General features: G+C 46.2%; 1 protein-coding gene across 8 annotated transcripts in view; it reads left to right on the plus strand.

The window, feature by feature from the left end:
* The window catches only part of znf536 (zinc finger protein 536), a 158,489-nt gene that overhangs the window by 32,938 nt on the left and 101,086 nt on the right, over positions 1-24,465 (plus strand). For all 8 annotated transcript variants that reach the window (XM_028955734.1, XM_028955735.1, XM_028955733.1 and 5 more), the window contains exon 2: positions 17,595-17,718. The gene's annotated coding sequence lies outside the window, so the exon portion shown is untranslated. The remainder of the gene's footprint in view (positions 1-17,594; positions 17,719-24,465) is intronic.

The following is a 24,465-nucleotide window of genomic DNA, read 5'->3' on the forward strand; positions in this document are numbered from 1 at the left end:
GTGCCGCTGGAGGGGGGGTTTCATACTTTGCCGTTTCCCCTGCTGCACCTCCTCCTCTTTTTAACTGTCTTGTTCCCTTCGTTCTCCTGGTGGAGCTCCGCGCGTCCACTGCTGCATTAGTGCACCACCTGCTTCCGTGGATCGGTGGCCCGGCTGGTTCCGTCTCCAGCCTCACCTGATCCCAGTTTACCGCTCGCTCTGGCCTTTATTTGGGGTTTTTGAAAGTGGGACATTTCTCCCCCCTCCTCACTGCAGCCCCGGTAAATACACACAGAACCGTCCCACTGTCTGGACCACAACCTGCGGCCCATCCTTTATATTAAAGTTGAAAGGCAGAGCGAAACAGAGTGCATATATATATATATAGAGAGAGAGAGAGTGAGTGAGAGAGAGAGAGGAATTGTGGGAGGGCACTGAAATACTTAAGATGGCACAATATGTTCAGCCACATTATACTGTCTCAGCGTGGTGAGAGGCGAAAGGCCAGAGGAGAGGAATAGGCTACTTGCTATTTAATTACAGTCAGCTGAATGAGCACTGTTCTCCTCTGTTCTCCTCTGTTCTCCTCTGTTCCGCTCGCCCCCCCCCTCCCTCCCTCGCCAAAAAAATTCTTATTCACTTAGTATGTAGGTCACATTACAGTGGTGTCTAGTTATTGGACGTAGGCTTAGATAACTGTTTGTTGAGTATTAAATGCTTCTGCTGCATCAGCACCCTTCCTAACTGGTATTTCTAACACAGCTGTGCTACTGAAAGGAGGCAACGCCGCAGCAAAAATCATGCCCCCCCCCCACCCAAAGCCCCTCCGGATCCTCTGAACCACCAACTGGGCGCCATGCGTGCCAAGCGTTAACGTCCATTTGCAAAAAAAAACGAGACCGATTGTTTTACGTGTAAAAGTAGGATGAAGGGATTGGGAAAGAAACCCGGCGACCCCCGGTCGGAGGTGCCGGTGCCTCCTTCCGGCCCCTTATCTCTGTTCGCTCCGCGCGACCTTGCTCATACGGAGCTAATACGGAGCATTCGCACCGCCCTTAACGGCGAGGCGGACGGGGTCCCGGCGCTGGCCGGGGTTCTCGGCACAACGCGACTCCCAGACGGCGATTGATTTTTCAAGTGCTGACATCCCTGCTTGAGAACACGCTCGCTTCTCCCTTTGTGCCGAGCAAGTCAGGCACACTAACATCATGATGCGATCATCGGCTTCGTGCGGCTGCCGACAACCGCGATTGATTGACAAGGCTCACACGCGCTCACACACAAGCTAACATGAACCGAAAAAAAAAAACATTAAAAAAGCGTTTTCCCCCCTTTTTTTTTTGAAGGGAAAGAAAAAGGCCGCTGGGGAGAGACGAGAGAGAGTGACTGACGGTTTTTTAAAGCGTAACTGTGCCTGGAAGCGGTACCACTCCCGGGCCGCGGCGCTCGGGGCCCACGGCCACGCCGGGCTTTCCCGTGGCCTAGCAAGTCTGCGCTGATGTCATTGGCTAACTAGCCATTCTCAGGCCATTGCCTCTGTTTGCGTGACTAAATACATACAATTAAGGGCCCGGCACTTCTCAGTCACCATGAACTCATTGTTATCCCGGGTTCAAGTGCACTGATAATGGGGGCCGGGGGAAAACAGGCGTATCATCGCGGCGCTGCGCACACACAGGGCTGGTGGGTAAAATAAATGTCTCATTATCCGATGCATTCCCCTTCACCCCAACAGCACAGCGCCTCCCTCTCGCTCACCCGCTCTTCCTCCATCGCTCCCTCTCTATCATTTTGGCCCCTTTTGTTTTCCGCGGCCACTCCATTTTGCATGGAAGTGCGGTGCAGAGTTAGCTGCAGATTGGCGAGAGAGGGAAGGAAAAAAAAAAAAAAAAAAGCCGCTTCTCCCGCTTCTCTCCTGCTAATTCTCCAGTTAAATGCATCATTAGTCATTTAGGCTGCTGTGAAAGTAGCTGGACAGTGGACAAGAGGAGCCGAATTTGCAACTTGATGAGGAAAAAGAAAAGCTCCATAGATCCATGATAATGAAAGTAATCACGCTGGTACATCCAGCAAAATGCAAAATCCCGGGCCGGGCGATAGCGAGATAGCCACAAATGAAACTCCACAGATATGCATCCTGCATGATCGGTACGTAATTGGGAGTGTTGGACTCCACGGAAAACCCCAAATCATGCTTCCTATTGTGAACCGGCGGCTTGAAGACCTTTGTAGGTACTGGGCGTCTGAGCGTTCCTTAACTCGATCCAGATTACGAGTGAAGCCGTGGGTGGAAGCGTATCCTAGTGGGTTATGAACCAGAAGATGCGGGTTCAAACCCCGCTTACTGCCATTGTGTCCCTGAGCAAGACACTTAACCTGAGTGTCTCCAGGGGGGGACTGTCCCTGTAACTACTGACTGTAAGTCGCTCTGGATAAGGGTGTCTCATAAATGGCGTAAAAAAAAAAGCGTGCACCCTGCGTCGCTGTCCGTCCTGCAGAGATCGGTATTGATACGAGCCGATTGGCGGAGGACCACGGGAGAGGGCGGGGGGGATTGGCTTTCTTAACCTGTAAGTGCGGGCCGATTGAGGGGCGTGCCAGCAGGCGGAACGCGCGTTCCTCTCCACTCGTTCGGAGCTCCGGAGGTAAATGGATCTTATTTTGCGGCGCGTCAACATGTGTAAGGGGGTGCACGGCTCATTAAACGAGCCTGATCTCTCCTCAGATAAACTGATGGATGGAGAGCAGGAACCCAGCCCAAAGCAGCCAGTGTCTCCTCCTCTCCTTTCCTCTCCTCTTCTACTTCTCTCTCTCTCTCTCTCTCTCTCTCTCTCACTTTTCTCCTCTGATGTCCTTCTGGTTTTGGCTCGATGGCGTACGCGGCGCTTCCCTTTCCGCGGGTCGAGGAAGTCGGAGGCTGGGACTCATTATGTTAGGGCCACGCCGCAAAGGCCAATAAAAATCCAGTGGCGTTTGATGGCTGTTAAGCAGGTTCTGCGGTTGTGCTCATGCCGGCTCGTGGTCGGGTGCGCGGGAGGGGCCTGTGGGCCTCCTCCACCTGCCCCGCCCAGCCCCCCCCCTGCTCAATCTCCGGGCCCCGTCGAGAGGTTGCGTTCCTCCCGCCGCCCGCTACTGGCTTCGCCAGTCAAATGGCTAATTGGTTACAGATTGCTCTTTAACCTCGGGGTTAGGCACCCCTCACAGGCTGTTAAAGTCTTATGGGAAACGCAGTGCGGTTTACAATGCAGCTGGGGTGAAAGGTCACGGCCGCCTCTACACCCACGCTCGCATGCAGCATGCTCTCCCTGACACAGAAGCAAAGCAGCATGGGAAAAATCTCCCGTGCCATCCTGACAGTTGCCCCTGCGCACACATTAGCACGCAGAGAAAACACACACACACACACACACACACACACACACACACACACACACAGGCACTGTCGAAGGTAGTGTGTACCATAGAGATGGTTGCTCTCCAGCAATCTGTCACTTCAAGGCATCTGGTGCTCCTTTTCTTTTTTGTCCCCCTCTTCCCCCTCAATCTCTTCGGCGTGTCATGACAAGCATGCTCGATTGGATGTGCAACAGTCAAAACGCGGCAGCGGCGCGCTCTGAACAGAGGGGTTGTTCGGCGGAGTCGTTAAACGTGCCAGTCACCGCGGCCTCGTGTGTCCATCTGTGGATTCGGCGCCTCAACACTTTCTTTTGCATTTTAACCCCCGGTGCCCTCGCAGCTACCGGGCTGGCTGCCGGTACAAAAAATGGTGTTAAAAGGAAGAAGGGGGGGGGACGACGAAAAAAACCAAAGATGTGACATATTGTGGTGCACACTTCCATGCACACGGCTCCCATGACGTTTGGCTGTCATGGTACATTGCTCTGTCTCTCTCTTTGTCTCCCCTTTCATCCTCTCCGTCTCTCGCTCACTGTGTGGAGCCCTTCAACGCGGCTCGTGATCTGTCATGAAAAGGTTCAGATTCAGTAGAACTCTACCCGGACACGAGGACACGCGAGGTCCGGGTTTTATTTTCGTCCTTCGAGTAAAAGAAAAAAAAAAAAAAAATGGCGCCGAACCCAGTAACAATAGGGCTCGTTTTCAAGACTACGCTAATAAGGGAGCGCAGGCACAACGCCTCCCCCACCCTGCGTGTCTGTCTGAGGCGCGGTGTCATAATCAATAAGATGATAACCATTCAAAAACCTGACCAAGAGGAAACGCCCGAGAGCAGCAGCAGACCCTGAGAAATTTCTAGAGAGGGAAGGAACGCTCCGGTCGTCGATGGGTTCAGTTATGATATATATATATGCTGATTATTATGGACATGCCCTCTTCTGTCAGTTTTTTGGAGTGACCTGCGGCACACCTGTGCCCGTGAGCGGAGTGGCGGGTTACGGAAAGCCCCCCCACTCCCGAGCGGCCTCTCTGTCCCGGTCGTGGTCCCCCCGTCTCCCCTCTGTCCTCTCGCCCATGTCGTCCCTCATATTTAATCTGATGAATATGCCTTTCTGCATGACTCACTTTTTCCAGAACAATTGAGATGCCTTGTTTAGACCCGGGTATGAGGTTCCCCTCCCTAACCGAATGTGTGATGACTGAGCGCGCTCACGATGTGTGTGTGTGTGTGTGTGTGTGTGTGTGTGTGTGTGTGTGTGTGTGTGAACATGTGCGCACCACTGAAATGAAGCAGTTTCTCAGGCCCGAGTCAGGGTCATAAATTACTGTTTTGGGATTTAATGAAGTTCACAACGCCGTGTTAATTAATTATACAGTAACACATGGGCTCTAACTTATAAATAACAGCACATCCTGCAGCAGGTTGTGGCGTTGCGGAGAGATCCAGACCGGCTTTCGGTCGAATACGCCGGTGACCTCATGCTAGAAGCCACGCTTGGCGTTTCTGTGGGTAAGAGATTCCTTCTCTCATATGTATTGGTGATTGTGCCATCACACTGAGTTCTATTAGCATAATTCCGGAGCCATTTTGATAGGGACATTACAATTTGCAGCCTTTCCGTGCTGCGCTCGTTTTTTTTTTTTTTTTTCCTCCCTACATTTTTTTGGAATAATTTGACTCGATTCTGGCTCGGTAGAGGCGCCGTCCCTTCTAGGATGGGGTGCGCGTGTGTTTGTTGTGCGCCGCGGCCCTCTCAGAGTTAATGTCAGTGGCTGATTTTGCAGGTCTCTGCTTTACAGCTTTTGGACAGGAAAGGAACGCGATTGGCTTTGTTCAATCTTGCTGGCAGTCGACACGCACTGACATCTGTTCCCTCCAAACCAGTCAAACCAATCTCCATCAGCACACACACACACACACACACACACACACCGGCATGGATTTACTCACACACATGCAAACACAGACACACATGGTGCAGATGCTCAAGCGTATACACCAGCAATGGATGTCGAACACACACACACGCACACACACGTGTATATATGCACACATAAAATTGGTATGGGCTGTGCAGAGTTCAGTGGTGAGAAACAACACACACACACACACACACGCGCGCACACACACACCGAGCACATAAAAGCGGCAGTATTATTAGTGGTGCTTGAGTCTGGGCGCTAGACGGATAGCGGGATGATTATTTGACGTGGTTAAAAGGCAGCGCTGGCATTGCCGGGTGAAAAAAGCCATCTCATTTGCTTATGCATTCAGGCCTGATTGTGGCAGCGCAGCAAATCTTATTGCATTGCTAATTTATATTATTGGCAGCTGAAGCGTTGGCACGGGCGGCGGTATATATCTTAGACGCGTGGAGTGCGACGCGAGGGTGGGATGGGCGGATGGGTGGATGAAGAATCTCTGTCCGTCGTCCCTCCTAAGCAAATAACCGCGGTGAATATCTCCTGGAACGCATGCCGGAGACGGAAGAGAGGCCTGCTGCAAGGCAGCGGGAGGCCTGTTGCAAATTAGACCGCAGCGAGGCCAGAGAAATGAACGAGTCGCTTCCAAATTTTTGTGTTTTTGTTGCAATTACTTGAACCCCAGATTAATTCTTTGCAGACACTTAGCGAGTGTGAGCAGGTGGCGGCCATATTGGATGAGTTAGAGCCGACCGCGTTCCTTCGCTAATAAAGAAAGGCCACGAGAGCACCACTTGACATCCCTGTCACACCATCCTGGGCATTTTCTGTTTGTCACATCTTTTCAGTCAACCAGGACAAAAAAAAAAAGAAGAAAGAAAGAAAGAAAGAAAGAAAGAAAGAAAAGTTATTTCCGCAGCTGTGTTGCCGTACGATTTCATTTATTCTGCCGGCATACATATTCAACAGGGCACACTTGTAATCATGCCGGCGTATAAGGACAGCCACTTCAATGTAAAGTCACAATCACAGTGATACATACTATGCAAATGACATGAACACCACCTGGAGGGTACGCTGCGCCGCGGAAGTCGCTGGAGAGTTGAAATGATATACGTAGCGTTATTAACTGATCAGAGGGCTCGAATAAGACGCGCCCTCCGTTCATGATTGATATTTTTGTTCCCGGGATGTGTGCAGTTTGCAGGCTCGCTGTTTCTTCGCCTGCATTCATTTTTAACGTACGTACCAGCGGCCGCTAAAATAACACATAACTCTATATTATACTGTCAGTGCAACGTCAACTCTGCTCAAAACTGATCGCACGGTCTGTATTCAAGGGACGTTTCCTTGACACCCACCGGCTGAGGAAACCAACAGTAAAAAATGCTAAATTTGCAGCCCTGATGCTTTTTTTGTGAGCTCAGTCTTCTCCTCCACAATGTAAAAAATGTGTTTTTGCGATTTAAGATCACCGTCCAGGAGCCACGTTCCTCTTCATCTACCATTGTGCGGCCAAAGCACACGTGCTGCCATGAACACGTACTTTTGGGACGTACTTAGGGTCATTTGGGCAAAATTCCTGGTCAGATCATTCAGAAAGTGGGAAGTTATGATTAAAATGTTCTGCTCTGAGTAAACTGGCGAGATTGACCACATTGCCCACAAAGCTGCCCTGTGTTGAGGTGGCATCATTTAAGGGTCGGGAAGTCTTGTTGTGGCTTATTGTGGCCTGTTGTTTAATGAGCGGTGATGAAGAAGAAGAAGAAGAAGAAGAAGAAGAAAAGCCATGAATGGAGAAGCCTGGCCGTGCAGGCCTGCCCATTTCCCCCCTCTCGGCGTCTTTATCTGTATTGGTATCAGTACATATCTCTGTGGTCTGTGCCTGTCACCATTCAGACTCTCATTCACTCTGTGTGTGTGTGTGTGTGTGTGTTCTCTGAAGCTGGGGGCTCGCAGGAGGGGAACACGCTGAAGACCATGACAGTAATGCTGTGCGGCAGACACCACTATTTCACAGGGGCTCAGCCGGGCTGTCGGATGATGTAGTCTGTCACCGCTACACAGATCCAATCTGAACCTCGCGTAACTTTCCAATATTCCCTCGGATTATGTCTCAGGATGTGACTGAGCGTCCTGAAGACGTGGCAGGGAAGACGGTGAGAGTGTAATGCTGAGTACTGTACTCAGCTTCCTGTTGGATCAAATGAAGGTGGTAAACTCCCAGTGGAGCATGGAATGAATTTATACTGATACCCAAACACACACACACACTCACACATTTGTCCTTTTGAGTAATTAATGAGCTCCTGCGCTATAAATTTTGATATTTTTTGGTAGTTTCATTGAATGCCTGTATCATCAAATTATCTGGTGTAAATTCCGAATCTAAAAACTAGGAAAACGGAATGGCAATAACTGTTCGGTGATGATGTTAATCGGCTATTAATCGATCGTGCATTTTCGGAGGTGGGTAAGAGAGAGACGTTGGAATGGAGACGGAGGACAGTAACATTCTGTTCTGCTGAGCTGCTCTATGTTAAAACAGCAAATCACTCCACAGACCATTTGATGCGATGATCATCCAGGCTACAAAAGTGATTAGAATATATCAGCCCACCTCTTTTCAGCAACGCAGCTGCTCGGAAAACACGAGTCTTACAGGATAACGTCAGAAAGACTGACTAGAATGGAGTGTGTGTGTGTGTGTGTGTGCGCATGGCCATTGTCTTTCTGTGGCATGTACTGTGCCTTAAAATGTTGCACATTATTGTGCATAACTCGGGCTCGGTGGCGATAAACACACAGGTTATGTAGCCATCCTCCTGTTTTCCCTCCGCTCATTATCTGCTGCAGAACTCCCGTGGCCTTGAGTGTTGCTTCTTTTTCTTTTTTCGGTCGAGTTCAGAGATTAATGGATCAGTCGTGGTAAATCTCACATACCGTCTGCACTCCACGTAGAGAATTTGTGGAGAATTTTTAATTTTTTTTTCCTCTCGTCAGGAATCCGACAACAGAATTTTGGAGTGTTTTACACCGGATCTATAACCCGGGACTGTCCACGCAGTCATATTCCGACAACGTCCTCGGTGGCCGCTAGCAGGACCCCAGGTCACACCCCCCCATTCCATCTTTTCTTGCCCCATGGGCAGGACCTCCCTACACCGTGCACGTGTTTCTGCCGGTGATGACATTACTATACCCTGCAGAATAGAAGGTGGGGGGGGTGGTGGTTACCATTTGTAAAATAAACCCGTACCAGCCTTGCCCCAGTTTAAATTGCACTCGGTTTTCCCGTTTTTGATTTCCATTTTGCGCATAATGCTCTCTCTCAGCATGTTTTAAGTTATATTATTAGCGTTTCTCAGGAGATTTCCCCCTCTTGGTTTTTTTCTTTCTTTCTGTGGGATCCCAGACTCGGGAAGCATTAGTCGCCAGTAATTGGCGAATGATCATGGGAAGGCGTGTGGATTGAGAGGGAAGCTCGCAGCAGACAGGGCCGCCTAACGTCACGACACAGAGGAGTCATTAGCCAAGCTTGCGGGAAGAGGGAGGAAGATGGCGCGTTGTATACGCCGAAGGCCCGAGCCGAGGACACTTTTGCTCACGTGTAAAATAACAAATGCCTCGGCAGCCAGTCACACAAAGGGCCATCACCAAATTATTCAAGAGAAGCAGTGGAGCCCAACCAGCGTCTAGTGTCTAAGGGGGGAGGGGTAAAAGAAATAAAATAATACAAATTCTGCGTACTGTGATTTGCCATTTATAATTGGCCTCCAATCCGAAATGGTCGCTGGCCAAACTTTTTTAAAATGCAATCTGTGGCTGTGGTCAGGCCGACGCATTGCTAATGAGAGACCGCCACAACACCCTGGGAACAGGATGGAGCTTGCGTCAGGGTGGAACACACAAATATGTTTATCTACGCACACTGTTGTTTGCATGACTCAAATGGCATTGTGTATTGATTTATGCATTTTTTTTTTCTTCGTACTCGTAAATGGCAAAATGTGATTGAAATATTAACGGAAAAAGAAACGTAAGCAGCAGTGACCTAAAGGATTGTATATTTTATTAGAATTAAGCCTGTAAACGTGAAGGAATTCAAAGTGAATTGAATTAAATGTGGATACAGTTAAGTTGGATCCTGTTTTCTGTTTACTAGGTTAGGTTAACGTTAGAAGGACATTTGCACACAACCTTTTAACCACATTACCGCATTAGCATCCTGTCAAATGCATCCTGTCTTTATACCATTCTAACAAATTCATAATGATTTAACTGTAGTTCATATAGTCTACTGATACAACCTGGCACATAAATAAACGGCACATAGATCCAATGGTGTATTTTTTATTATTTGATTCTTATTTATAATGATTTATATTTTCTTCTGCAAAAAAGAATGACCCAAAATCATTTTTAAGCCCTTGTTCATAGAGTAGGTTGTTCATTTGGGGTATGAAATGACAGGGGTTACGTCTGATACCCTTTGTGGCGCTGAGGTAGTGCAGACTCTAGGGTGTTTGTGTGTGTGCACGGGTGTGTGTAGGGTAGTTGTGTGTCCGCATTGTGAGCTCAACAAAAGATAGTATTTGATAAAGCCCCCCTTCTCCCGAAAGCCCCCATAAATAATGAAAAGTTAATGAAGAGGTAACTTAATGATGTAATGAATATGGCACTGCAAGGTCAAAGACAGCTGGCCCGGGTTTGGTGGGGTGTATAATAAAGCCCGCCGACCAAACTCATTATTGTGTATGTTTGTGTGCGAGAATTAGGGTATTTTTGCGTGTTATGGCTTTCCATGATATCATATCAATGTTGGTGTAGTGTATGAACGTTAAATATTGACCTCTGTTTGTGCAGTGGGAGTTGTGTTTGTGTAGTGTCTGTGTGTGTTGGCGTGCGTTTTTGTGTTAGCGGTGTTTGAATGGTCCGGTGCAGGGCTGGATCTGGTGTTAGGCTGGTGATTAAAAATTGAGAGGGTCTGAATGATACCAGTGAAAGTGTGTTGGAGCCAGGTGCGATCAATAGGGCTCTGAAGCATGGCAGTACACACTCTGAACCATTGCACATACACTACATGATAAAAGACCCTCTACCGAGCAGAATAAAAAAAAAATATATATATATATATATATATATATATATATATATATGTCTGTGTGTGAATGACATACCTTTATGTGTATGTAAATGACTGTAATTTAATGAGTGTGAAAGTTTGTCTATATCAAAATAACCACCCCGTTCTCTAATACTGGCATCTTGAAATACATTTTTTTTAAAAAAGCAGCATGTTGTATATTTTATTTAATATGTTCTATGGCTGGGCCCAGACTTCTGGCCTGAAGTGTAGTTGTATGTGTGCCTGTGGGTGGGTTAAGATTTGCTTAAATATATCAAGCCTTCAGTGATTCCTGGATTGTCGGTCCTTCTCATAGATCTGTTGAGGGTTTGCATCATTTGTCACCCCAAGGGAGTTTGTTATTTGCAGTTTGCACATGAAATCAGTACAATATTCACACGAGCCATTGTTCGTGGTACGTGTGCGGATCAGGGCTTCTGTTGGGTCTGGAGCGAAAGCAGTGGTTCCAGTTTCAGCGCTCTCAGTGGCCGGAGAAGTGCTTACTCGACGGCGGCCAGGTGGCCGGTTCGATCTGTTTCTCCTGGCCTCGTCCTGGACCGTAAAGCGCCGTTTGCTCCTTACGCGTGGCCGGCGTGGAAACATTAACCGGCCCGGTGACGGTGAGCAGTGGAGGGCGGCGGGTGTTTGTGTGTTTGTGTCCGTGGGCAGAGGTGTTCATGCTCGGAAGCCTGGTGGCCGAGGGAAAGCGGCTCAGGGCTCCATGGCTGGGGTCAGGCCTCACAACCACCACTGCTTTCTGCATTTATCTCCGTTTCTCCTCATTAAGATAAGACGGGCCAGCGTAGCGGTTCACGTGTACGGATGAATTTCGGCTGGTTGTCTAAGGTCTCGTTCGGTTTTCCTCCATCTGCAGGAAGAGGGACTTGGCAGAAGCGTCGGCGCAGTCGTGAGCGAGGAACGCTGCTAGCCAAGGCTAAGTAAACGTGTGAAGTAGCGGCAACAGAGTGAAAAGGACACGAGCCCGTGCGGTGGGAGGGAAGCCGAGCGAGCCTGGGTGGCTGTGGCAGTAGTCGAGGGGGTGGGGGATGACTTTAAAGTGAAATCATTTCCTTTTCTTAATCAAAAGATGACAGGCCGGCGCTTCAGAAGTCCCATCTGTGCAACACAGCGGAGCTGCGAACTCCTTCAGAGGGGGCTGAGATGCCGGGCTGATATTACAGCTCAGAGGTTATCGGGCAGGACAGGGCTTCTCTCCACCCCATTCCCATGGGCAGGGCCTGCGTTTCAGGAAAAAAAAAGGGTGTGTGATTGTTCCCTGTAACTACGGGATAAAAAGACGAGGAGCGTTGCGTGCATCTGTGAGGCCTTTTGCACGATTGGCAGGTACGGTAGATAACTGCTAATAGAGCAGTGTAGTAGGCTCTTGGTTGGCTGTGCACCATCTGACCCCACTATTTCACATGCTTATAGTGTCGCTGTGGCCCTGATCAACACACTTATTAACCCTGTGTTGCTCCAGAGGGACTGAGCCGGTGCCAAAGTAAGAAAATCTGGAACATTTGCCCAATGCTTGTCATCCTCATAGCGCACAAGAAGCTGAGTGGTGTGTGTGTGTGTTGCGCGGGCAGCATGTGTCAGTGTCAGAGTTCCTGTTGAACCGGAGGCGTAGTTCATCCCACTTCTGACACCTGTGTAACACTGAGATTCGGCACTTACAACTTATGGGGAGGCGTATGGAGGCATCACTCACCAGAAAGCACCATTAACGGACATCTGCTCGCCCATCTGATCTGGCCCACTGTCTTTCTTCGGCGGCCATAACTCTGGTCCGTAACCCCGAAACCATAGAAACGGCTTCGCGCGGGCCACACCCAGCCGAGCGATTGGCCTGATTAAGACAGCCTGTGTGGTCATGTGCTGTTTGTGTGCACGTCTGTGAGGTCATCTATTGGTTCTCTGTGTAATGGAACAGTTCAATACTAACACCACTAATAAGACGATAACACTCGCTGGCCGCCCTGGCTTTAGCTTTTGGCCACAGTAATGAAATGTAAACATTTTATCTTAAAGCCTCACTTACACTTGCACACTGATTCCATTAAATAATGCGAGCTAGCACTCATTCATGCAACCGAGGGGAAGGAGAAAAAGGCCCCAAGCAGTGAAATTAAACAACTGTGCTTATTCGGACATAAATAGTTTAATCTTGGCTCCATAAATCACGCGGCGAACATGCATTTGGCCGGGGCCAGGCCGTCAGGTTCACACCCGGACTCTATAAACATGTTTTCTAGCCTGTCCCTTTCGGTGATTCATCCGAAGGAACGGCCGTAATCAAAAACAATAACCATTTCGCAGCATAAACTTTTCAAAACGTCCCTGAGAAGTATGAAATAATAATCTGTGTGTGGCCCCGTGAATGCTGAGAACGCAAACATTTCACAATAAAGTTGTTTAAATAAAGGCCTTGGCACCGATGGCTGGGAGATAGGACATGCTGCGTTAATTGCGCCCGCTCGTAAAAATAAACCACCGGTAAAAAATATGACTCTCCATACAACGGGACTTAACCTATAAAAGCCGCGGAGAGGTGTGCCCCTCAGATGTGAGGCGGGACGAGTTGTTTGGAGAAAAAACACAACAAGCTCAGAGGAGGGCGAGGAACGAATCGAAAGGCCGTACAGTCAACAAAGAGCACGGTGCTTACTGGGAATTTACACACTCGGAATTCTTGTGCGGCATTACCGAGGGAAAAGGGCCCGGCTAAGAAGCCCGTTTATTATTATGATTATTAAACTATGCGAAAAGTAATATTCTTTAAAAGCTACGGAGGTACGTGGCCTTGGCCTGGGAAGGTGTGCATATATGGTATAAAAAAAAAAAGTGAGTAAAGTTAATTATTATTATTTTTTTCTTTTGAAACTCGCCCAGCCACGAACTTGTTTGCACTGCTGGGTGGCCTGTTCCTCTTTAGCCATGTTAACATAAGAATGGAGGGCCTGGAGGAGAGGGGTGGGTTGGGGGGTGGTGGCTGCTGGTTTAAATTATTCTGCTAGGGCATAGCAGGAGCTGTTGTTATCCACTTATAACATCAGCTTTTCTGGGCTCTTCTCTCTCTCTCTCTCTCTCTCTCTCTCTCTCTCTTCTTCCCTTATTTAATTCACTTGGGTGGAGGTACCCAAACGGGCCCCAGCTAATCACCAGATGGGCTGGGGCAACTACTGACTCGGTGCAGATGATAAAAACTGGGTTCCTGAACTCATCATATTACTCACTGGTGGGATGCATGCGTGAGCTTGTCTCTGGAAAAATGGGGGGGGGGGGAGGAAAAAGAAATAAATAAAAAAGAAAGGGAAGAAAAAGAGCAGTGGAAATATACAGTAGGGTACAAGGAAAGCACACAACCTTAAGCCGGGGTGGAGGCGCGCAGTTATGAGTAAATGTTTGTATACATTTTTGTTGTATGGGTTGGAGTGCGCGGATGGCGGATGAACTCTGCTTAAAGACATCTGGATGCGATGAAATACCATTTGTCTAAACAAAAAAGGAGCACCCAGCCCTCCGCCTCGCAAGCCACCCAAAGCGCGCCGCTGCTTTTAGTACATACTTGTGCAATGTTTTTCAATGGGAGCATATTGACAAATATTCCATTGCAGCGGCATTAACCGTTCCCAAAATGTGATCGCTTTCCGCCGTTGTCTCCTATCGGGTAAACACGACCAGTGGTAACGGCTAACTGTGGAATGAAGACGTTCCCGCATCGGGGTAAAACAACCCCAAAAAAGGACATGCTATGGCTTTCCCCGCCGGGGGTATTTGTCAGAAGGAGCGTAAGGGCCCTTGACCTGATATCAACATATCTTGTTGCTGTGGCAACCTTATGATTAAAGTCCTTTCTAAAAAAAAAAAAAAATGAAAAATCAAGATAGGCCAATGCTTGTTGTAAACCAGATAGTCCGATTTGATCTGTGCTTTTGAGTCTTTCATATACCCCTACTTCCTCCTTCTGAGAGCATTCTGCATTCTCCTTGTCTAAAAAAAGAAAAAATTCTAAAAAATATATAAATATATAAAATGTGATGAAATTAATATAAAATTGTACTTTATAATTATACTATAAACCTTGTCCTTCTGCAAGCGCATGGCTGCTGTTGGTCATGGTGAATAAGCCTGTAAATAATACAGCGTGTAAACATAAAACACATCTAGTTGCTTTATGGCATATTAATTAGCATTTTTAATCAGCAACTGGTGATGTTACCAGAAGGGGTTAGAACTGAATGAAGGATAGGACAAAGGAGAGTGTGAGGAGATAGAAGGTGGCAGTGTGGGGAATACGAGGGTGCAGGAACGTCAGTAGTACCGTTACGTTGTTGTTGTTTTGTTTTTTTTTTTTATTCTTTTGGTGTGTGTGAGAAGAACACCTATAGATTTATCTGCTTCTTAATTCTATTTGAACAAATAGTCCCGGAGCCTTGGAAGGCAGTGCAGAGACATGACTGGGATAATAAGCATCATGGAATGTAATCAGATTTCTAAGAGGAATTGATTGTTGTGTGGCAGAAGGAGCAGGAGAAGGGTTGACAATAAGCTGAAATTTAAGTGTTAATTTTTATGCTAATCCGCTGGCATCTCCGTGTGATGCAATTTGGTTGCCGTGCAGCAGATATGAAATTGTCCCGCTCACAGAGAAAATGTCAGCTTGCCAGACCCTGAAAGCTTGTAATTTATTAGGTATGTTTCTATTAGTATGTGTCACAGTTGTTAGCGAGCCACTCTCTCCCTTTCCCCTCTCTCTCTTGCTCTCTCTCTCTTTTTCACTCATGGACACACATATTTGTGAAGACACACACACACACACACACAATAGTGTTGTTGATGCTTGTTTCGCCCCGGCTCCCGGCCTTAAAATCGTCTCAGCTCAGTGGCTGTAACACTGGGGCATTAATGTATTATCATATATCGGGTGGTCCTTGCCCTGTGGACAAAAGGCTATTTAATACAATTTAATGACATTCCCAAGCAGGAGAGAAAGAGGGAGGCAGAAGGAAGAAAGCAGGAGCAAAGGGAGAGAGAGAAAAGGGCAGAGTGCTGATTAAAATAACATCTGTGTTTCTCATGGCTGAAGATGCTCTACCGAGTACGAGAGTAAGATGAATTTAGGAAGGGAAGAGCTGCGTGGATGTCAGAAAAGGGACACAGACACGCAGGCCACCGCTCACTGACTGTCACACGCGGGCCCTGTCGTCCGGAGGCCATTAAGTGATCGATTTCCACACTGGCGCGATGATGTCATCCGTAAGAGACGACAGCCGGCTGACACCATGTTTGGCCATCGCTCGGGCCTGACAGTCCAGTCCCCTGTCAAGCGACAGCCAGCGCTATCTTCCCCTTTCTTCTCTATCTCCTCCGCCCCTCACACCCTTTTCTCGGTTCGGCGTCGGCGCCGACTTCTCCCGTCCAGATGATCCGGTTGCATTGTAAACTGGGCGTACCCACAGAGTGAAAGGTTTGGATGCAATTCACATATAGGTCAATTAAATGCACCAACATCTGCTCTCTTCCATCCATTTGCATATAGTATTCATATGTTAATTATGTCCCTTGTTTTGCGCGTGAGTGTGTGTGCGTTTTTTTTTTTTTTTTTTTTTTATATAAACTTCCTCCCCTCCCTTTTCTCTTTGTAACCATTAAAAGGGGAAACGGAATTTTTTTCGGGATTCATCGTGTTTTTCGTGGTGACTCAAAACCGGATACTCACGCCCCATTTTTCTTTCCTCTCGCTGCGAGCTGCACAGACAAATTTTTTTTTTCTTCTTCAGCAGACAAATGCTGTGCTTGTTTGGCTGCCACTGGTCTCAAATTCGACAAGAATCCTCCGACTGTCGCAGGAAAGCAAGGCCTCCTCTCTTTGGAAGGCGGCTTAATGCTTTATAAATCAATGATGACACAGATGGACCAGCGATAATCTATTTAAAATGCCTCACAGCAAATATTGTAGTACAGATGATTAGAGATTGAGCTATTCTAACTCCCCAGCCTGGGCCGCATGTCTTCTGCTCTTCCGAGTGATTTAAATTATCACCAGCTTCGCATTTATCTTGTTTTTTTTTTTCCCCTCCCGCATTCATTTCATAAAAGCACGACTGTAGAAGGTGGACAGTAGACAGTGTTGACGTCTTAGTTCTACTGGCAAGATCCATTCCTATGGCGTAGAACAAAGGGCGCTGGTGAGCGGAGGTGTCGGCCAAAACTCTAATGACAGAACGCCTGGTTCTTTAACCCAGTACTGGGCAGTGGGCCCGTAATGGAGCTGTGACCATAGAAATACAGTCATAGAATGGGCATCTGCACTGGTGCCATTGGCTGGCTACGGTACAACCTTGCCGTGCCACGTTACTGCCGTAATATAGTTCGCAGTAGTTATTTGTTTCGGCAGCTGCAAGCTACACGGGCAAAATATTCCACATTTTTGGCAATTGAATTGCAAAATCGCATATTTGATTAAATAATATTTTTGAGATTTTATTATTCATAGCTAGTAACTCCATTTTCTTGTGTTAGGTAAAACTGCATGCATTATAAATATTGTAAAATAAAAAAAAAACGATCAAACAAAAATTAACTTTTTTTCCCCCATCTTGTAAAGGCCTGATTAAGATATAGATATTCTATAACTCAATTTCTACGTCCGTGACTAGAACAGATGTATAAATAGACAACTGAAGGCTGCATCCCTCTCTCTCTCTCTTGCTTGCTCACTCTCTGTCTCTCTCTCTCGCTCCCTCTTTTTTTTTAATAATGGTCGATGGGTCCCGATTTAGCATGAGGCCAAGAAGTAGGAGGGGAAAGAGAGGGAGCAGGAGTGCGAAAATGAAGTGGAGGTTGTCAGATGTGGCAGCTGCTTGGAATCCTGATAAATATAAGGCCGTATTGATCGGTTGAAAATGAAAGATCCCAGAGTGGCGAGCAGTACTTAGCTCCTCGTCTGGCGTGCACGTCAACGGTGGCCTTGCCTGCGAGGGATAGATTTTCAACCATGCTCCAAGGCACAGCTTTGATTTCATCTTTAACCTTTTTCGGCTGCTTTTCCTTGACCTCTGAGCTGCGCTGTGATTCAGTGAATTTGTTGCATTTCAGTACATTTCATCTCTCTCTCTCTCTCTCTCTCTCTCTCTCTCTCTCTCTCCTTCTGTCTCACCGACAGGGTAAAGACTCATCTTCTTCTCTGGCTGTTGCCGTGCGCGGTACTGACTCAGCGCAGGAGGCTGCCTGGGTCGTCTCAACCCTGCCCGATTGGCCCCAGACCAGTATGCAGTTAGAGTGTTAAGGTAAGAGCCCCGCCCTCAGACACGTGAAGTCCCACGATGCTTTTCTTCGCCACACGCGCCTTGTGCCATGCGTTACCACTGCCACACATTCTTATTTAATTACTTGCTGCCCTTGCCTCACTTTCTCCTGCCACCTCTCTACTGCTTAATACTTCAGATTTTAATTTCCAGAAAAAAAAATTAAAAATCACATCATAGTGTCACATCCATCTTCCCGTGAAGTGCACAACACAACAAGATGCAGCACAGTTAGACCCGTTAATGGAACTGTGTCGTTAGCGAGGGTGAAGTATTACGATGAAATAAGCCAAATATCGCGTCCCGCGTCTGCGGATAAAAAAGAAGCCCTCCTTGCCTCTCGAACAATGCTCTCTTACTCTTTTAGATGGATGATAAATTCCCTGCGAGCGAGCCTGCAACAGCTGTTGGCAGACAGGCAGATATGAGAATAGCAGCATAGGATGAGCAAGCATTAAAAATTAATACGCTATTTAGCCTAGGTGTATTTTAGGTATTTGACATTTTCATGTCCGGGACAGACTAAATTTATTCATGGTACGGAAAAAAAAAAAAAAGAAAAAGAAAAGCCGTGGAGGTGGGGGGCGGGGAGGCGGGTTTGAAGGCCGCTGTGGGTTTATGGCCACTTTTTCCCCCTGAGACGTGTCTACAGAGGACAGCGAAGCTCAGACTAAACACAGGTAATGATTCACGGGAAGGTGTGTCCTTTTCACACTTTTAATAAATGAGATTCTCTTTTAAATACATATTTTCAGATTTACCCATAATAAACTTTTTTTGTTCATATCTATTTTGAAGTGTTGGCGGTTCAGCTGTGGAATTTGATGGTGGAAGAGTTGTGGGTGGGGGTACTGCGGTCCTCGCCAGGCCAGGCAGGGAGAGAAATCCCAGCTCGCTCAGTGATTAATTACTAATGCTCCTCCAGAACATCACCGGCTAATCGCGCTGAAATCTAAGACATGTCCTGTAAGGAGGAGAGTTGCCTGCATGGCCACCTCCTCACCACGTCTCCTTCCCTCTTCTTCCCTCCTCCTTCCTGTCCTTCACTCCGTCCGCGTACCCCGCCCTTTTATCTACAACGCCCATCTATCTGTCGATCTGCTTATCTCTTCTATCATCATCATCATCGTCATCTTTTTTTCTTTTCATAGCTGCCTCTCTCTCTCTCTCTCTCTCTCTCTTTTACATTCGATCAACCCCATTTTCCTCTCCTCCTACAGTTTTCTCACTCTTTATATATACATACATACACTGTTATTACCGCTGGGAATATTTAGCATAGCGCATTTAACACCGCAGCCCCGCAGTCACAGTTCCTAACATGCGCCTTAAAGGCAGACAGGCAGCCTATTCTGCACGGGACTGCAGCATTAAAGTGGGAAGAAGGAGCTTTTATTTAACAGTTATAGCTATTACAAGATCACAAAATCTCAAGGCAAGGATAATTTCCTGAGATATCTCTGACTACAAAGAGAAATGGAAATCAAAGCTCGCTCACCATTTAAAGAAGAACAGAGAGAAAAAAAAAGAAAAAAGAGAAGCGGCCCTTTTAGAATGACACTCGCTACAACTCACTTCCTGTTTCTAGTGGTAAAGACTTCTTAAGCCCAAAGCTATGGAGCTCTTTCTGACAGGTACCGGCACACATTGGTGTGAAAGCGGTCTTTTCAGAGACACAGGTTACATATATTAACCGGTGTGTATTCCACAAAAGCAGCATACTAGGCAGCATGAAGATCCAATTATTCCGTCTGATTCTAGATAGGTAGATGTGCAAATATTCCTGTTAGGGACAACAGTCCAACATTGTCCAACTGCAATGGATGGGTGGTGTCATACCAGATACCTTCCCAGGTTTCAGAGTGCATTTTTCTTAAAATAAGTAAGATATTTTTGCAATATTGCAATTTTCAGCTCTCAAAAAGAGGACATGTCCTGGGAAAAGAGGTCTCTGGTCACCTTAGTGAAGCGGATCACCACTGAACATGGTACCAGTTGGTTAGCTGGCAAATAGTACAATGCCACCAAGCTGAAATCCATAAATCGATTCCCTTCCCCTGCCTGTATATAAATGGTGCCATAACAGATATACACACACACACACACACACACTTTTGGTGTGGACCTCTCTCGGGCGTGTGAGGGTTAACGTGGGCACAGTTTTACCCCCGCGGCGCGAGGGGCTTTAGTGTCAGAGTCGATGTGTCTTTGAGGCCACATCCTAGCAGATTAGCGTCGCTCCTTATCATTCAAATCAAGACCCCGCTCCCCTTTGAAAACCATATTGTGCCCATCGCCTCCACCCCCCTCCCCACAGTCCTTGTCCGTGGTGACGAGCCGGCGTCTCAGAGGAAGCTCCCCAAGCCCCGCGCCACAGGAAGGCGATTCATCCGCACGTCCGTACATCCACTCGGAAAGAGAGGGATCACCTCTGGGGATGCGGTGATGGGGCGGGGTGTCCAACCTAATCCGGCTCCCACATCATCATCCTCGTATGATAGCGGCGGGGTAATTGATATATGGGCCCAAAGCCCTGTTATGGTCGACTTATCTACATTTTACCCCCAATTTCTTCACTCCCATTAAATTTCCCTCCTGATATTGACAGACTGCTGCGGCTGCTCGTCGTGGAAATCGGAATCCGTGGCATTAAAAAAAAAAAAAAGTGCCTTTATTCCGGTCCCTAACCCTTGCCTGTTATCAAAGTAACTTCTAGCTTATTAGCAACAAAGGGCCTTTTCTCCCCCTGCTCCCCCCTTTCCTCCTTTGTGCGGCCATGTACGCCGGCGCTTCCTGAATTAAACTGCTGGCTTCCTGTTCTTTTATATGCATGGCCACATCTGGGGGAGCTTGCTCACAGCCCGCTGCTTAATAACAATCACCTCTCCTTTCAGTCGCCCCTGATTGTTTCTAATTCACTCTGACAGATAGTGCCTGACAAGCCGCCCGCGCCTCCCTCCCTCCGTGACCCCGGCTCACTCACCGCACTTATACCGCCTGTCATTTTTAATATTTGATTTCGGTTTTAAGTTATGTGTTTTACCCAGATGATGAAATCAGTGTTTAACTGAACACAAAATGGATCTCTCTCTTTCTTCCCCTCTCTCTATCCGTCTCGTCCCGTTTTTTTTTTCTTCTCCCCCTCTTCCCCCGCCACCTTTCTTTTTCTCTGTCTCTCTTCATCGAGAAAATGAAAGTGGATGGAATATAATCAGGGAATAAAAAAAAAAAAAAGTCATAATAAAATGTGCATTGCATGGCAACACAGGGGAATACTATGTTTGTATGTCACCCAATGTCATTGCCTCATAGGCTCACTATCCATTTGGGGCTGATTTATTCAAGCTCGGGCTGTCAGCTGCTGGTTTTATAGACAAGGTGTCTGGAGCCCAAATGAGCTCATAACTTTGACCAGTGTGGATAAATCACCAACCCAGCTGTGACGGGGGTGTTTTGCCCGGTTCTGACCATCGGAATAAAGACTACGAGTTGCCCCGCCCCCACCCCGGGTTCCAGCCGCTCTTCAACTTAGTCCTTAGGCGCTCACGCCGACTCACTCGGGCCGGGCGGCATTGATCCCCATTAAAGGTGTGTGGACGCCTGCACTATATGTATATCAAGCGCAGGCATTGACAGGTAGATGGATGGCATTTTGTGGGAAAAATCTATCTGCGCCCTCAATAAAAGCACAATCTATGTCTAAATGAAAATAAACATTTGACTAATCAATGCGCCAATGTGACCTTAACTGCTGTGTGGTGAAATTTACTGATGGAATACTGTGTGCACATTTTATTATTTTTCTTTACCGATTGCATTCTGCTGGAAAACAAAGATTTGTTTGATATCACAATGCATCAGTATTTTTTGACATGTCGAAGCATTTCTCGCCCCCATTTCTTCTCTCTGTAAACATTTAAGATCAAATTAGCCCCACATTACACAACTTCTCTGTCAGCAATATGTACCTCAATTGAATTTGCCTTCAAGACATATTTGCCCTGTCTACATCACCATAGAAGCGACCGGTCTACAGATTAGCATACTTTATTAATGCCCATGTTCACTGTCTACATTTGAGAAATCTTCCCAAATTTCCCTTTGGGATCGGTAAAGTAACTATCCTTCCATTTACGGTTCCTAGCCAAAAGCTCTTTACACGTTTCCTCACACATTTATTTAAGTTTTTAGGTTGCCTTTTTATTACTGCCATTGACCTGAAGTCTGAGCCCTACTTTAAAAATACCCACCACTTAGTACACATAGTAAAGGCCACTCACACACCCACCCACCCACCCACCAAAAGATACTGCATCACTGCACGACATGACTACGCCTTGGGCACACCCAAATCCCACTTTTTTTTGGAATGACAAGAACAGAACTAATTGGAGTACCACTACATGTTTTCACTAAAGGCACAATTTAATTACATTTGAACTGGGAACGAGTATTTTGGGAACATGGTATGTTCACTCAGACAAATGGAGCGAATGAAAAGCAATATTTGTTTTGCTTTGATTAGCAAATCGGTGGGGTAATTTGTTAAGAAGGGGACAGAAAATCTCTGTTCAGCCGCCCCTGTGGTACCAGCGCCGTCCCCTTTCAAGGTCCCCGCTGCACAAAGGGACCTTCTCCAAACCGTTTATACCTTGTCTTAAATGTTAATGAACTTTGGCCTCAGGCGCTCTTACTTTGCACCATGTTACCAGCTCCCTGAGCCCCTGTCCTTTAGGTGGCATTGTTGATAAATACTTTATTAATAACTTTTTTAATAATGTAAAGAGTATTGTTGTCTCCAAGCCTGTATTAATAAACATGAATGGATTTATTCGTCTTTAACAAAGCATGATTAATGCACATTAGCCAGTGTACTGTTCGCTCTACCCAGTCCTCCACCCCTCCCAGCCCAAAAAAAGACCCATCAGCATTAAATATTTATGGCATAATATTAATGGTTTTGTAAAGAAAATAACAAGTTATTAATCCTCTGATTAACAACTGATTAACCTTTTTATTAAACACGTGATCCGTGCATCGTCAATTCGGGATATGTCGCCTCAGTGTGCTGCAGAATAATTATTTTTGTGTCTTTTTTAATTGCAAAAATCGCACGGATGAACTGTTTTTTTTTTTTATCCTTTTTTAATGCTTTCACAAACACTCACTCACCCCCTCTCACATGCACAGTTCCCAACACAATGTCAGATTTACAGCCCAAGCAAAGAAAACGCAGATCATCTAAAAATTCTATCTCGCGAAAACAAAAACTGAACTAAATTTAGGCAGCGATTTTTGAAGACAATGGAGTTTAATTCACATATCCGTTTATTCCACTGTTACTGGCGTGGTGTGGGAAAGTGTTGGGGAAAACAAGAGAGCTGAAGGACAAACGCTTTTCTCCCTTTTTTGTCTTTGCTCATCTCTGGGCCATTGTGTGTATTTTTAGTTCATTCAAACACGGTTATGCTTATGTTACACATTTTGCCAAGAGTGACTTCAGTGTACACACTGGAAGGCTTTCTGATCCTCTGGTCAGGTGATTTAAACACATACCACAAAGCACTCGCTTGTGCAGACTCACTTAATCACATTTTAAATGGACTTTTTGAAATTTCAATAGGCTTTTTTCTATTAAAGTAATAAGATTTAAAAAAAATTAGAAAATAAAAGTTTTACCAAACTACTACTGTACTAAGCTACCCTACCAGGGGTTTTTAATGGTTAAAATAATACTTTCTGTTGGCTAAGTTGGTCCTAAAATGTACTCTTTTGTATCAGCACACACCCCTAGAATAACCAGGGAAAAGGTAATTCCACGTAGACGAATACATGAAGCAGGATAAGAACCTTTGTGTAATAAAGAACTAAGTAAGTCATATTAGTATTAAAGATTGTTATAATTTTTCCTGAGCTTCTTTATCTGTAGTCAGTAGAACTGTGAAATATTCCATCAATTGTGTACATTTACAGCATTTATCAGATATGTGTACATATGTGTGAGGGCAACACTTTTTTTGTCATTTATTTTAGTTTAAATGTCTGGTCTTGTGTTTGATTGATGCTCTGTGTTTTACTTAGTCATTTTATCTTCCTCAATTTGTAGTCCTCAATTATCTATTCTCTAGTTTGCTCTATTCCCCTTTATGTACTCAATACACTCTCTCTCTCTCCCACACACACACACACACACACACACACATAGACAAACTGGCCGCCCTGGGAATCCTCACAGTCAGTCACACACCCCTCCAAAAAACAATTATCTTTGCACTTGCTTTTAGTGCTGTTTGTCCTAATTACAGATCATTTTCACTGTCACATTTCTACTTTTATTGCAGTTTTGCCCTGAATGTTGATCCTATTGAGGTTCAACCTTATTTTACTCAGTGGAACACCCCTAAGACCTGGATTCATCACATATTCCCTTGTGCCTTTAGCGCTCTCTCTTTTCAAATTTGATTTTTTCCCTTCTTCCCTTTTTTTAAGATATAATTTTTTTGTAGTATTATCCAATCGAATTAGACTCAGCTCCCAAAATACACAGAAGGACGTATGGCTTGTCCCAATTTCAGTGTTACGGTGCCAGGTCTTTTTTTTTTTTTTGTGTGTGTTCCCTTTTTGCTGAGGTGTGTATCTGCGGTAGTACTCGCTAACAGCAGTGCCACTGGGGAATGCTGGGTATTTATAGAGTGCTGCTACAGAGGTGGACTTCATTGTAATTAAAAC

This window comes from Denticeps clupeoides, chromosome 16, assembly GCF_900700375.1.
Source record: "Denticeps clupeoides chromosome 16, fDenClu1.1, whole genome shotgun sequence".
In the NCBI taxonomy this organism is placed as follows: domain Eukaryota; kingdom Metazoa; phylum Chordata; class Actinopteri; order Clupeiformes; family Denticipitidae; genus Denticeps; species Denticeps clupeoides.